The following is a 16,977-nucleotide window of genomic DNA, read 5'->3' on the forward strand; positions in this document are numbered from 1 at the left end:
CTACAACACATTGTTGTTATGTAAATGTAATGTTGTTAACAGCAGCGAGTCTCCTAGTGGAGATGAGGTACAAGAGGTTAATGGGGTCTCCTGTCTCTCTCTCCACAGGCCTCGTACATGCTAATTAGCCCCTGGCTTTTTCCCAAACCATAATTACAATGGGCATAACTATGACAGTCTGCACAGAGAGGGTGGTTGGAGAGGGAGGGTGAGTAAGAGAGAGATGTAGGGGGGGGGGGGGGTGAGTAAGAGATGAGTGTGAGAGTAAGAGAGGATTGGGAAAGGGAAATACCTAGTCAGTTATCCAACTGAATGTATTCAACTGAAATGTCTCTTCTACATTTAACCCAGAGACGTTGAGAGAGGCTTAAGTTTATGAATCTCTGTATACCTAACAAATGTTAAGGATAAAATGTGGGACTGACTGACAGACAGACTGACAGACAGTTGTCCTACATTTGCAATGTGAAACAAAGATGGGAACTCCAAATGGTTTCTTCTGTGGATTCTGAACCAGTGTTCCAATACGTGTCGAGGTGAGGCTGCCGTAACACTCACCACCCCCAGGCCCCAGCCTAGAGCCCTGGCCCCCATTCCCTTGCCCATAGGCCCCAGTCTTCAGCCTCAGCCCCCATCCCCCTGACCCTGCCCCGGAAATAATAAGTACACTACTATGGATAACCCAGACCCAGGGGTTATTGATTCAGTACAGTCTGTTCCGCCTGCAACACTGACCCCTAACCCATCCTGGTTCCAGCTCTATTACCCCCCCCCCATTAGCAATCATACAGAGACACACACACTCTCTGTGTCTCTGTCTCTACCCTTTTCTCTGATGCCTAATCTTTTCCACTGTCAGACACACTAAGTAAGACGGCAGGGTAGCCTAGTGGTTAGAGCTTTGGAATAGTAACCGAAAGGTTGCAAGTTCATATCCCCAAGCTGACAAGGTACAAATCTGTCGTTCTGCCCCTGAACAGGCAGTTAACCCACTGTTCCTAGGACGTCATTGAAAATAAGAATTTGTTCTTAACTGACTTGCCTAGTTAAATAAAGGTCAAATAAAAATAAAAAAGACCTGCACAACAGGTTACCAGCAGCCTGTTCAAGGTGATCTGAATGGGAATTATGTGCAAAGCTCATTCTTGAAGTAATCATCAGATGAGGCTAGCGAGTGAATGTTGTTTAAAGATGTTAAAAACGTTGCAAATTCTTGTAGGTGGGTCAACCTTCCCATCCAGATCAAGGTGTTCTGCAATACTGCATAAACGGATGCAGTGACACACGCTCTCTCTCACACACACACACACACACACACACACACACACACACACACACACACACTGTGGCACCTCGGCTGTTGTTAACATTTCCTGTGTGATATCTCTCCCACATGCTGTGTTCCAGTAATGTACAGTAGGCCTAGCTATTCAATGTGCCAGTCTAGAGTGCCAATTTGTGCCATCTAGTGTGCCAGTTTTCCTTTTTGTCAGTCTGAGCTAGCAGAAGCAGCAGGAAAATATGCCACCATGGTCTGTATGTCTTTCTGTTGCTGTTTTGCATTGGTGGGGGAACTTGCATTACGGCACCATCGGAAATCTAGTTGTTCCTCTTCTAGAATGGCATTGTATTCTAGCATGGCGGTAGACTATGTTCTATAATGGGGATGGGTAGATATTCTGAAAGCTAAAGGCCATTTTTTTCATTGTTATCTTTTTGCACCAATTCGTTTTTTTAAATGGGCAGTTTCTGTTTGTCTGTTTCATGTTAACATGTAGAAACACACAGGTGAGGTCATTCTACAGTGGTCCCTGCAGCGTACGCTCCAACCGGTGTGATGACAACACTTATTTAGAACATCAAGTTACAGTTGACACAAGAGTCAGCGTTTGCGCTGGCCACTCTGTTTCTGCAAAACGGCATGTCCTCAATATGAGCAGTTTATTTTTGGATTCAATGTTCAGACATTCACAGAAGTAGCGACAGTACAACAGAATTCTCACCCAAACCAGAAAATGAAAGCTAGGTTAGTGAATGTGCTGAGGAAAGAGTGACCTAACACAAGCTGTCATGTTTAGCTGTCTCACGGCTGACAGAAACCATAATTTGAATTAGCCAATTACTATTTACAATTCATCACATCACGGGGTGACCTCACCAGTGATCAAAATAATTGACTAAAACACTTACATTTTTAAAAAGTAATCCGACAATGGGTAGTTTGTGCCCATCGCTATAGGTGACAAGATGAGTTGGACAGTATGCATGTTGTAGGGGGTGTGTCTTCTACCATCATTCACTTCCATCATACACTTCTGGAAGTTTACTCGAAAGACGAGTGAACCATCCCTTCACCTCATTTTATTATAACATCTTTGGTTTGACAGGTGGCAACCAGAATGCATTGCATGATGTCAACAAACGTGGCACCACACATAGCTTGCAATGAGCTGAGCATTAGCTCATCATAATCAGTACAACCTTAAAAAAAATATATTTTACACTCATCATATGTGTCTATTGCAATCTACAGTTGAAGTGGGAAGTTTACATACACCTTAGCCAAATACATTTAAACTCAGTGTTTCACAATTCCTGATATTTAATCGTAGTAAAAATTCCCTGTCTTTGGTCAGTTAGGATCACCACTTTATTTTAAGAATGTGCAATGTCAGAATAGTAGTAGAGATAATGATTTATTTAAGCTTTTATTTCTTTCATCACATTCCCAGTGGGTCAGAAGTTTACATACACTCAATTGGTATTTGGTGGCATTGCCTTTACATTGTTTAACTTGGGTCAAACAATTTGGGTATCCTTCCACAAGTTTTTCAGTTCTGCCCACACATTTTCTATAGGATTGAGGTCAGGGTTTTGTGATGGCCACTCCAATACTTTGACTTTGTTGTCCTTAAGCCATTTTCCACAACTTTGGAAGTATGCTTGGTGTCATTGTCCATTTGGAAGTCCCATTTGCGACCAATTTAACTTCCTGACTGATGTCTTGAGATGTTGCTTCAATATATCCACATAATTTTCCTGCCTCATGATGCCATCTATTTTGTGAAGTGCACCAGTCCCTCCTGCAGCAAAGCATCCCCACAACATGATGCTGCCACCCTCTTGCTTCACGGTTGGGATGCCCCTTTTTCCTCCAAACATAACGATGGTCATTATGGCCAAACAGTTCTATTTTTGTTTCATCAGACCAGGACATTTCTCCAAAAAGTACGATCTTTGTCTCCAATGTGCAGTTGCAATCCGTCGCATGGCTTTTTTTATGGCGGTTTTGGAGCAGTGGCTTCTTCCTTGCTGAGCGGCATTTCAGGTTATATCGATATACGACTCATTTTACTTTGGATATAGATACTTTTGTACCTGTTTCCTCCACAAGGTCCTTTGCTGTTGTTCTGGGATTGATTTCCACTTTTCACACCAAATTACGTTAATCTCTAGGAGACAGAACGCATCTCCTTCCTGAGCGGTATGACGGCTGCATGTTCCCATGGCGTTTATACTTGCGTACTATTGTTTGTACAGATGAACGTGGTACCTTCAGGTATTTGGACATTTCTCCCAAGGTTGAACCAGACTTGTGGAGGTGTACAATTTCTTTCCTGAGGTCTTGGCTGATTTCTTTAGATTTTTCCCATGATGTCAAGCAAAGAGCCACTGAGTTTGAAGGTAGGCCTTGAGATACATCCACAGGTACACCTCTAATTGACTCAAATTTAGCCAATTAGCCTATATGAAGCTTCTAAAGCCATGACATCATTTTCTGGAATTTTCCAACCTGTTTAAAGGCACAGTCAACTTAGTGTATGTGATCTTCTGACTCACTGGAATTGTTGTACGCTGAATTATAAGTGAAATATTGTAAACAATTGTTGGAATAATCACTTGTGTCATGCACAAGTAGATGTCCTAACCGACTTGCCAAAACTATAGTTTGTTAACAGGACATTTTTGGATTGGTTGAAATACGAGTTTTAATGACTCCAACCTAAGTGTTTGTAATCTTCCCAACTTCAACTGTATGTAAGAATTGGAATGCATGATTTGTCACCTGTACTTGAAAATGTGAATAAAACTGCATACATTATGCTCCATACATACATATGGTATGCTACAGTAGAAACGAGAACACGCTATACAGAAACTATAAGGATAACGTAATAAGGCACTTACTTTGATAGGAACGCACACGTATCCAAAGTTATTATAAGCAATGAAGGCAATGCGGGCGCCAGCCCAAAAAATGTGCCAGGGATGAACAAGTTTGTGTTTGGGCTCAACACTTTGAGGCACGGGCAACATTTTGTTGATGATGCTGCTGGCGTCTTCCATAGTCTTCCATCAAACACCACAACTACCTCTGCACTGTCAATTGAGGGATTGTGGGAGTTACACCACCTGTTGCAAGACAAGAGGATTGTTCTTGGTTGACCTGAGAATTACTAGGCTAACTTGTAATAAAAGACGAATCATATGTAACTCAGGCCTGATGAAATAATATTATTCACATATTACACAGAACAAAAATATTAACCCAACATGCAACAATTTCTAAGATTTTACTGAGTTACAGTTCATATAAGGAAGTCAGTCCATTTAAATAAATTCAGTTGGCTATAATCTGTGGACATCACACGGCCTGGGAATACAGATATGCATCTGTTGGCCACAGATACCTTAAAACCTGTCTAGAACCCCGTTCCGCTAGCGGAACCCCTTGTCAACAGCCAAGGAAATTGCAGGGCCCCAAATACAAATCAACAGAAATCTCATAAATCTAATTTCTCAAACATATAAGTATTAGGCACCATAGAATTCTGAATATTCTAGCCACAGTGTCTGATTTCAAAAATGCTTTACAGCGAAAGCTCCACAAACGATTGTTAGGTCACCACCAACTCCCAGAAAAACCCAGCCATTTTTCCAGCCAAAGAGAGGAGTCACAAAAAGCACAAATAGAGATAAAATAAATCACTATCTTTGATGATCTTCATCAGATGACACTCATAGGACTTCATGTTACACAATACAGGACCGTGCCCCAGGACTACCTGACATGATGACTCCTTGCTGTCCCCAGTCCACCTGACTGTGCTGCTGCTCCAGTTTCAACTGTTCTGCCTTATTATTATTCGACCATGCTGGTCATTTATGAACATTTGAACATCTTGGCCATGTTCTGTTATAATCTCCACCCGGCACAGCCAGAAGAGGACTGGCCACCCCACATAGCCTGGTTCCTCTCTAGGTTTCTTCCTAGGTTTTGGCCTTTCTAGGGAGTTTTTCCTAGCCACCGTGCTTCTACACCTGCATTGCTTGCTGTTTGGGGTTTTAGGCTGGGTTTCTGTACAGCACTTTGAGATATCAGCTGATGTACGAAGGGCTATATAAATAAATTTGATTTGATTTGATGTATGTTTTGCGTGTTACGTTCAGTAGTTCCAAAACATGCAGTGATATTGCAGAGCCACATGAATTTACAGAAATACTCATTATAAATGTTGATGATAATACAATTTTTAGACATGGAAATATTGATACACTTCTCCTTCATGCAACCGCTGTGTCAGATTTCAAAAAAACTTTACGGAAAAAGCATAATCTGAGAACAGCGCTCAGAGCCCAAACCAGCCAGAGAAATATCCGCCATGTTGGGTAGTCAACATTATTCATAAATGGCATTAGAAATATTCACTTACCTTTGATGATCTTCATCAGAATGCACTCACAGGAATCGCAGTTCCATCATTTATGTCCATTTATGTCCAATAGCTTCTTTTCTTAGGGCGCTTGGCAAACAAATCCAAATGCACGATCTGGTCCATTCGGACGACACGTTCAAAAAGTTATATTACAGGTCGAAGAAACTTGTCAAACTAAGTATAGAATCAATCTTTCGGATGTTTTTATCATAAATATTCAATAATGTTCCTACCGGAGAATTCCATTGTCTGTTGAAAAGCAATGGAACGACAGCTACCTCTCAAGTGAAAGCGCGTGACTGAGAACGAGGCTGTAGGCAGACCACTGACTCAAAGATCTCCCATCCGGTCCCACATCACATGAGAAGCCTGAAACAACGTTCTAAAGATGTTTGACATCTAGTAGAAGCCTTAGGAAGTGCAACATACCCCTATTGAATACGCAGTGGGATATTGGTTGAGTTCAAAAACTACAAACCTCAGATTTCCCACTTCCTGTTAGGATTGTTTTCTCAGGTTTTTGCCTGCCATATGAGTTCTGTTATACTCACAAACATCATTTAAACAGTTTTAGAAACGTCAGTGTGTTCTGTCCAATACTAATAGTAATATGCATATATTAACATCTGGGACTGAGTAGGAGGCAGTCCACTCTGGGAATGCTATTCATCCAAAAGTGAAAATGCTGCCCCCTATCCCAAAGAAGTAAAAAAAAAAAAAAGGTAGGGTTGTGGATCTGAAAACCAGTCAGTATCTGGTGTGACCACCATTTGCCTCATGCAGTGCGACTTCACTCAGAGTTGATCAGGCTGTTGATTGTGGCCTGTGGAATGTTGTCCCACTCCTCTTCAATGTCTGTGCGAAGTTGCTGGATATTGCAGGAACTGGTGATGGTGGCAGATGAATGGCACGACAATGGGCCTCAGGATCTCGTCACTGCATTCAAATTGCCATCAGTAAAATGCAATTGTATTCGTTGTCTGTAGTTTATGCCTGCCCATACCATGACCCCACCGCTCCATGGGGCACTTTGTTCACAATGTTGATATCAGCAAACCATTCGCCCACACATAGCCATACACGCTGTCTGACATCTGCCCGGTACACTTGAAACCGGGATTCAACCATGAAGAGCACACTTCTCCAGCATGCCAGTGGCCATCGAAGGTGAGCATTTGCCCACTGAAGACGATTACGATGCCGAACTGCTGTCAGGTTAAGATCCTGATGAGGACGACGAGCATGCAGATTCTATGAGACGGTTTCTGACAGTTTGTACAGAAATATTTAGGTTATGCAAACCCACAGTTTTATCAGCTGTCCGGGTGGCTATTGTCAGAATATTCCGCAGGTGAAGAAGCTGGATGTGGAGGTCCTGGGCTGGCGTGGTTACACGTGGTCTACGGTTGTGAGGCCGGTTGGAAGTACTGCCAAATTCTCTGAAACAACGTTGGAGGTGACTTATGGTAGAGAAATTAACATTTAATTCTCTGGCAACCGTTCTGGTGGACAATCCTGCAGTCAGCATGCCAATTGTACGCTCCCTCAAAACTTGAGACATCTCAAAACTTGAGACATCTGTGGCATTGACTCACCGGTGCCCCCTGTATATAGCCTCACTATTGTTATTTTACTGCTGCTATATAATTATTTGTTACTTTGATTTCTTAGTTTTTACTTAACACATATTTTTCATAAACCTGCGTTGTTGGTTAAGGGCTTGTAAAGTAAGCGTTTCACTGTGAGGTCTACTGATGTATTCGGCGCATATGACAAATACGATTTGATTGTGTTGTGTGACAAATGCACATTTTAGAGTGGCCTTTTATTGTTCCCAGCAGAAGGTACAGCTGTGTAATGATCATGCTGTTTATTCAGCTTCTTGATATGCCACACCTGTCAGGTGGATGGATTATCTTGGCAAAGGAGAAATGCTCACAAACAGGGATGTAAACAAATGTGTGCACAGAATCTCTGAGAAATAAGCTTTTTGTTGCGTATGGAACATTTCTGGGATCTTTTATTTCAGCTCCTGAAACATGGGACCAACACTTTACATGTTGCACTCATTTTTTTGTTCAGTGTATATGAAGAGGGTGCCTTTTATCTACTTGTACAGCAATATCTGCATATCTAATCTATACAATCATTACTATTGACATTTTGTCGTGTAGCAGTTTTGTATTTGGTATTGGTTAAGTTCACTGCTTTTTCCAATTAATTTCTAAGGGCTTAAGGGCAACTCACTAGGATCGCACTAGGTTTGAATTGTTCCATTGATTTGAAAGTAAATATTGTGCTGTGAAGATGCTGTGAAGATGCTCGAGGCTACATGTGAGATGTCTTAAGGAGCCGTCCTCCTTTGCTGTTTGATTCGAGGCTGAAAAGTGACATTTTTCCAGACTTCCTGCCAAAACATACACTAATTGTGTGTCAGCCTTAGCACCTGATGTTGCCAAGGCACGAGAAGCTGTGTATGGGTGTGGGCGTCGGTGTAGGCGTACACCTGACGTTTCAAAGACTCATGAGAAGTGGCGCTAATAAGCAACCCTCCAACATGTGGGGAAGCAAAATAGATAGCATCAAACGGAGTGAAAGCGCTATCATGTCTCACAACGGGGGCTGTTAAATTCATTTTGACATCCCGCTCCCATATTGCCCAGCTTCACCAGACACACCAATGTGAACACACACACACAGACACTTACGGCTTCTCAAAGTAGGCCATGTCACCTCGGGTGTATGACAGTGTTTCTGTATATCTTTTTTTAGATGAAATAAAGATAGGGGGATAGACAATAGAGCTCTTCTATCCAGGGTGGGTGACTGGTGAAGGCAGGGGAGCAGGCAGACAGAGGTAGTAGACGCTGTGTGTGTGTGTGTGTGTGTGAGAGAACGTTTGGGAGACCGGCAGACTGATTTACAGAGGTAAAAATATAGCCTTCACTCAGTTAATAGTGTAAGACTTACACTCGCATACACACACACACACACACACACACACACACACACACACACACACACACACACACACACACACACACACACACCCCTTCAGCCCAAACATCCGTGGGGGGAGAGCGTCTGAAAGCTGGAAATGTCAAACTGCGTTGTCACGTTCAATCCCAACTACTGTTTGTGTTCGTGTGCTTGCGTGGCGAACCCTGCCTGAGATGATATAGCCGTATAGGTGCCAGGAGACGAAGATCAACAGACAACCTTTCCACTTTTTCCTCATCCTTCCGGAGCTACAGAGCTGTCCATCTCTCTTTCCTTCCTTCTCTCTATCTCTCGTCTCTGTCTGTGTGTCATATCATGACTCCATTTTGTTGATCCCTGCCTACAGACAGAAACTAAAACAAGAAGCTCCCACGCTGAGGTCTGTCCAACGCTGGTCTGACCAAGCTGACTCCACACTCCAAGACTGCTTCCATCACGTGGACTGGGATATGTTTCGTATTGCGTCAGATAACAACATTGACGAATACGCTGATTCGGTGTGCGAGTTCATTAGAACGTGCGTTGAAGATGTCGTTCCCATAGCAACGATTAAAACATTCCCTAACCAGAAACCGTGGATTGATGGCAGCATTCGCGTGAAACTGAAAGTGCGAACCACTGCTTTTAATCAGGGCAAGGTGACTGATAACATGACCGAATACAAACAGTGCAGCTATTCCCTCCGCAAGGCTATCAAACAAGCTAAGCGTCAGTACAGAGACAAAGTAGAATCTCAATTCAACGGCTCAGACACAAGAGGTATGGGAGGGTCTACAGTCAATCACGGACTACAAGAAGAAAACCAGCCCAGTCACGGACCAGGATGTCTTGCTCCCAGGCAGACTAAATAACTTTTTTGCCCGCTTTGAGGACAATACAGTGCCACTGACACGGCCTGCAACGAAAACATGCGGACTCTCCTTCACTGCAGCCGAGGTGAGTAAGACATTTAAACGTGTTAACCCTCGCAAGGCTGCAGGCCCAGACGGCATCCCCAGCCGCGCCCTCAGGGCATGCGCAGACCAGCTGGCCGGTGTGTTTACGGACATATTCAATCAATCCCTATACCAGTCTGCTGTTCCCACATGCTTCAAGAGGGCCACCATTGTTCCTGTTCCCAAGAAAGCTAAGGTAACTGAGCTAAACGACTACCGCCCCGTAGCACTCACTTCCGTCATCATGAAGTGCTTTGAGAGACTAGTCAAGGACCATATCACCTCCACCCTACCTGACACCCTAGACCCACTCCAATTTGCTTACCGCCCAAATAGGTCCACAGACGATGCAATCTCAACCACACTGCACACTGCCCTAACCCATTTGGACAAGAGGAATACCTATGTGAGAATGCTGTTCATCGACTACAGCTCGGCATTCAACACCATAGTACCCTCCAAGCTCGTCATCAAGCTCGAGACCCTGGGTCTCGACCCCGCCCTGTGCAACTGGGTACTGGACTTCCTGACGGACCACCCCCAGGTGGTGAGGGTAGGCAACAACATCTCCACCCCGCTGATCCTCAACACTGGGGCCCCACAAGGGTGCGTTCTGAGCCCTCTCCTGTACTCCCTGTTCACCCACGACTGCGTGGCCACGCACGCCTCCAACTCAATCATCAAGTTTGCGGACGACACAACAGTGGTAGGCTTGATTACCAACAACGACGAGACGGCCTACAGGGAGGAGGTGAGGGCCCTCTGAGTGTGGTGTCAGGAAAATAACCTCACACTCAACGTCAACAAAACTAAGGAGATGATTGTGGACTTCAGGAAACAGCAGAGGGAACACCCCCCTATCCACATCGATGGAACAGTAGTGGAGAGGGTAGTAAGTTTTAAGTTCCTCGGCATACACATCACAGACAAACTGAATTGGTCCACTCACACAGACAGCATCGTGAAGAAGGCACAGCTTCTATCTCAAGGCCATCAGACTGTTAAAGAGCCACCACTAACATTGAGTGGCTGCTGCCAACACACTGACACTGACTCAACTCCAGCCACTTTAATAATGGGAATTGATGGGAAATGATGTAAAATATATCACTAGCCACTTTAAACAATGCTACCTAATATAATGTTACATACCCTACATTATTCATCTCATATGCATACGTATATACTGTACTCTATATCATCTACTGCATCCTTACGTAATACATGTATCACTAGCCACTAACTATGCCACTTTGTTTACATACTCATCTCATATGTACATACTGTACTCGATACCATCTACTGTATCTTGCCTATGCTGCTCTGTACCATCACTCATTCATATATCTTTATGTACACATTCTTTATCCCCTTACACTGTGTATAAGACAGTAGTTTTGGAATTGTTAGTTAGATTACTTGTTGGTTATTACTGCATTGTCGGAACTAGAAGCACAAGCATTTCGCTACACTCACATTAACATCTGCTAACCATGTGTATGTGACAAATAAAATTTGATTTGATGATTTGATACCCCCATGGCATGCTATCCACTCACCATTACCAATAACAGGGGAGGCTAGCATGTCTTGGGGGTATGATCTTTGACCCTCTGTAAATGTCTATCTCATCATTAGTCACGATTCATTCAGGAGTATCCATAGTCATGGTAGCATCAACATGAATATAGATGTGTTTAGAAACATATTCTATTATTCACGATAAAAGTGACTCCAAAATGACACAATACATTATTTACCGTGAATTTTTATTGGGCACGAAATAATCTGAAATAAAGATGTGATGTAGTAATTGCATGCTTGGAATATGGGACCAAAAACTAAACTTTTGACTGCTTTATTTAGAACAATCTTTAGGGGTGTCAATGTAATTGTCAACCTTACCTTTTTTGTGTCAAAAAATATTTCTCTGAGAAATTGTATTAGTTTAAAATAGGGAAACACGCTTTCCTCGGTGGTGGAACTATTCTCAACACACAAGCAAACAGATTTTATGTTTGAACCAGATCCTACAGCAACCAAACCTCCAGATCCTACAATAATTGTCCTCCACACTGCAAACATGAGAGGTAATGGTTCCTGCTCCAAGACCCTGGCCGTGAGTGGTTCTTCTTCCAGCATGACCCAGCAGCAACTAAACCCATCTCTATCCCACTGCCCAGGCACCACAGTCAGCCGTGGATGCTCCGGCTACCAGGGTGCCTCTGCAACAGCAGTGGAGGTGGGATCTGAATTCCACAATTAGCATGCTGACAAGATGCAGGAGCTGAACGTGCACTTTGCGGGCTTCAGGTTCAGACATTGGAGCAGAGGAATGCCCAACTGCAGGCGGAACTGGATGATCTGAAGTGCATCCACTAGGGGTGCCCCAGCGGCATTGGGGAAGAGTACAAGCTCAAACTCAAGGAAATATGGGATCTGATTGAGGCGCTAACCCAGGAGAAGGGGGCAGTGGACATCGAGAGGAGCTACATTGAGGAGGAGGTGGAGGTGTGGAGGACGAAACTGGAGGAGGAGCTGTCTCTGCGGGACAAGGCAGAGATGATCCTGAGGAAGTTCCGTTAGAACGTGGACGACGCCACGCTGCAGAGGCCCGACCTGGAGAGGCACGTAGAGCAGCTGGTGGCCGAGATCCAGTTCCTCAAGAAGCTCCATGATAAGGAGGTGTCTCAAGAAGGACTCCAAGGTGTCTGCCAAGCTGGAATCAGACACGCCCTGGCTGCCTACCTGTCCCAAACATGAATGGAGATCAAAGCTGCCATGGCCCGCAACGTCCAGGAGGAGGACAAGTGATACAAGGGCAACTTTGAGAAGCTCAAGGATGTCTCTGGGAAGAAGGAGGACATGAAGGAGGAGATCACAACAGGTGACAGACTTCCAGAACCAGATCGACGGGTTGAGGGCCCAGAACGCTGCCATGGAGATGCAGTTGGAGAACATGGAGAATGCCCATCTGGAAAACATTGGCGTGCTAGAGGACATCATTTCCCACCTGGAAAACCAGCTGTGCAAGACCAAGGTAGAGATGAGCAATTTCCTGAAGAACTACCAGGAGATGCTTCACATCACGCTGAAGATGGACACAGATCACTTACAGGGAGCTGCTGGATTGAGAAGAGACCAGGCTGGGCATTTCGGGATGTTGAGCAACACACCACCTGAGTCGAGACCCATATGTCCGCTTTCTTGACCATGCCTGCCAACCTCTTACCAAGTAACAAAACTGAGGGTGTTTACATGAATGTATACTAACTAGCCAGAGAAGTTTGACCTTTGCAAAAGAAACACTGGATTACACATATTTGATATATATTTAACTATGGGAACCATAGGATTTGTGGTCTTAATTTCCTTACCCGTCTTACTTTATTGATATAATAAGGATCTGCATTTGAGCTTGACATTTACTGGAGTATAGAGTTACAATTAGTGCTGAGCGTTTAACCAAAATGTCAGTTATTTTCGTTTTTTTAACAACCAATTGACCGATGTTGGTTCAATTATTTGAATTCCATATACAGTTGAAGTCGGAAGTTTACATACGCCTTAGCTAAATACATTTAAACTCAGTTTTTCACAATTCCTGATATTTAATCCTCGCAAAAATTCCCTGTCTTAGGTCAGTTAGGATCACCACTTTATTTTAAGAATGTGAAATGTCTGAATAATAGTAGAGAGATGGTCAGAAGTTTACATACACTCAATTAGTATTTGGTAGCATTGCCTTTAAATTGTTTAACTTGGGTAAAACGTTTTGGGTAGCCTTCCACAAGCTTCCCACAATAAGTGGGAATAATAAGTTTGGACCATTCCTTCTGACATTGCTGGTGTAATTGAGTCAGGTTGTAGGCCTCCTTGCTCACACACACTTTTTCAGTTCTGCCCACACATTTTCTATAGGATTGAGGTCAGGTTCTTTTGTGATAACCGCTCCAATACCTTGACTGTGTTGTCCTTAAGCCGTTTTACCACAACTTTGGAAGTATGCTTGGGGTCATTGTCCATTTGGAAGACCCATTTTCGACCAAGATTCAACTTAACTGACCAAGATAAGACTGATGTCTTGAGATGTTGCTTCACTATATCCACGTAATTTTCCTTCCCTCATGATGCCATCTATTTTGTGAAGTGCACCAGTCCGTCCTGCAGCAAAGCATCCCCACAACAACCGTGCTTCACGGTTGGGATGGTGTTCTTTGGCTTGCAAGCCATTATGGCCAAACAGTTCAATTTTTGTTTCATCAGACCAGAGGACATTTCTCCAAAAAGCACAAAGCACAATGGCTTTTTATGGCAGTTTTTGGAGCAGTGGCTTCTTCCTTGCTCAGCGGCCTTTCAGGTTATGTCGATATAGGACTCGTTTTACTATGGATATAGATACTTTTGCACCTGTTTCCTCCGGCATCTTCACAAGGTCCTTTGCTGTTGTTCTGGGATTGATTTGCACTTTTCTCACCAAAGTACGTTCATCTCTAGGAGACAGAACGCGTCACCTTCCTGAGCGGTATGACGGCTGCGTGTTCCCATGGTGTTTATACTTGCATACTATTGTTTGTACAGATGAACGTGGTACCTTCAAGAGTTTGGAAATTGCTTCTAAAGATGATCCAGACTTGTGGAGGTTTACATTTTTTTGGGGCTGATTTCTTTTGATTTTCACATGATGTCAAGCAAAGAGGCACTGAGTTTGAAGGTAGGCCTTGGAATACATCCACAGGTAGACCTCCAATTGACTCAAATGATGTCAATTAGCTCATCAGCTTCTAAAGCCATGACATCATTTTCTGGAATTTTCCAAGCTGTTTAAAGGCACAGTCAACTTAGTGTATGTAAACTTCTGACCCACTGGAATTGTGACACAGTGAATTGTGACACAGTGAAATAATCTTTCTGTAAACAATTGTTGGAAAAATTACTTGTGTGATGCACAAAGTAGATGTCCTAACCGACTTGCCAAAACCATAGTTTGTTAACAAGAAATTTGTGGAGTGGTTGAAAAACTACTTTTAATGTCTCCAACCTAAGTGCATGTAAACTTCCAACTTCATCTGTATTGTGTATTTTCTTCTGTGAGCTCAATGCACACATTGCTCAGATTCTCTAGTCTAGAGATAAATCAGATCAAGCCCGACCTGTGCGATGTTGTATGGATTCCAATAAAATGCATTGTTTATTCCAGTTAACTTGGTAATTAACTTACAATGACCATAATCAGTTGCTCACCTACTTGTCCATCTGTGTTGTTTATGGCTGTTTAAAGAGACAGAAGAATCCGCAATCGAGAGTGATAGAAAGCAGTTGCTTCGAGGACAACTGAAAAATTCCTAAAAAATACACGATCAAAGTATTCAGCAGTCATAAAAGTCTGCCTTATTTACTTTGAAAAGCTACTAAAATATGGAATTTGTCAGAGAGCATAGGCAGCAGCTCTATAGAGGTGAGATGATGACTCGGGATAAAATAATGTCTTCAAATACACAACAACTGAAATATTTTATTCAAGTAATGTTAATAAATGATTGTTAATATGTGATAAGCAGAAATGGGCAGACACTACCATCATGGGACTTTTATTAATTGTTTTATTCTGTGTTGTTACATCATTCAGCCCACATAGTGATTTAATGGAAAAATATATATATTTGAAATAAAAAAACGAAATAATAAAATCGAACCGAAACCAAACCGACCTCAAAAAGCACTAAACGCTCAGCACTAGTTACAATTCACATTATCAAGGAGATGATGTTGACCGGTCCCTGAACTGGTTAGCCGACACTGATTCAGTGAGTTCTACCGGGGAACAACTATAGCTTGCCAGTCCCTGGTAAGGTTGAGAAACACTGACACAGCACTCCGAATACCCACAGTGAGGCGGTTCCTTCCAGCACGGAGCAGTAATAGTCACTCTTCCCCAGCTGTCTCCCAGACCTCTCCTTCCTATCTTTCCATTTCCATTTGCCTTTTAGAAAGTGTTCATACCTACTGATTTATTCGACATTTGGTTGTGTTACAGCCTGAATTCAAAATGCATTAAATACATTTTGTTTGTCACCCATATACACACAATACCCCATAATGACAGGTTGAAAACATGCTTTGAGACATTTTCGGTAATTTATTGCAAATGGAACAGAAATATTGAATTTACATAAGTATTCAAACCCTTGAGTCAATACATGTTAGAATCACCTATGGCAGCTATTACAGCTGTGAGTTTTTCTGGGTAAGTCTCTAAGACCTTTTCACACCTGCAGTTGTACAATATTTGCCCATTATTCTTTTAAGAATTCTTCATACTCTGTGAAATGCTAGACAACCATTTTCAAGTCATCCTATAGATTTTCAAGCAGATTTAGGTCAAAGTTGCAACTCGGCCACGCAGGACCATTCATTGTCTTCAATGTTTTAGGTTATTGTCCTGCTGAAAGGTGAATTAATCTCCCAGTGTCTTGTGGTAAGCAGAATGAACCAGCTTTTTCTCTAGGATTTTGCCTATGCTTAGCTCTATTCTGTTTCTTTTTATCCTGAAAAACTCCCTAGTCCTTAATGATTACAAGTCCCCCCCCTTCTCCATCACCCAAATCCAGACAGCTGATGTTCTGTAAGAGCTGCAAAATCTGGATCCCTACAAATCAACTAGGCTAGACAATCTGGACCCTCTTACTAAAATTATCAACCTCTCTTTTGAGATTCCTAAAGATTGGAAAGTGGCCACAGTCATCCCACTCTTCAATGGGGGAGACACTAGACCCAAACTGTTACAGACCTATATCTATCCTACCCTGCCTTTCTAATGTCTTCAGAAGCCAAGTGAACAAACAGATCACCGACCATTTCGAATCCCACCGTAGCTTCTCCACTATGCAATCTGGTTTCCGAGCTGGTCACGGGTGCACCTCAGCCACGCTCAAAGTCCTAAACGATATCATAATCCCCATCGATAAAAGACTATACTGTGCAGCCGTCTTCATCGACCTGGCCAAGGCTTTCGACTCTGTCAATCACCGTATTCTTGTCGGCAGACTCAACAGCCTTGGTTTCTCTAATAACTGCCTTGCCTGGTTCACTAACTACTTTTCAAATCGAGTTCAGTGTGTCAAATCTGTAAGTAGCCCATCCAACTACCTACCTCATCCCCATATTTGTTTTGGTTTTTCTGCTCTTTTGTAAATTAGTATTTCTACTTTTGCACATCCTCATCTGCACATATATCACTCCAGTGTTAATTGCTAAATTATAATGACTTCGCCACTATTGTCCTATTTATTGCCTTACCTCCTTACTTCATTTTGCACACATTG

At 42.9% G+C, this 16,977-nt stretch overlaps 1 protein-coding gene and 1 pseudogene across 2 annotated transcripts in view; both read left to right on the top strand.

Moving 5' to 3' along the window:
* Window positions 1-16,977, top strand: part of nalcn (sodium leak channel, non-selective) — a 291,484-nt gene that overhangs the window by 96,572 nt on the left and 177,935 nt on the right. The gene's annotated exons all lie outside the window — the stretch shown is intronic.
* Window positions 11,736-12,819, top strand: LOC135573771 (vimentin-like; annotated as a pseudogene).

This window comes from Oncorhynchus nerka, linkage group LG1, assembly GCF_034236695.1.
Source record: "Oncorhynchus nerka isolate Pitt River linkage group LG1, Oner_Uvic_2.0, whole genome shotgun sequence".
NCBI lineage: Eukaryota > Metazoa > Chordata > Actinopteri > Salmoniformes > Salmonidae > Oncorhynchus > Oncorhynchus nerka.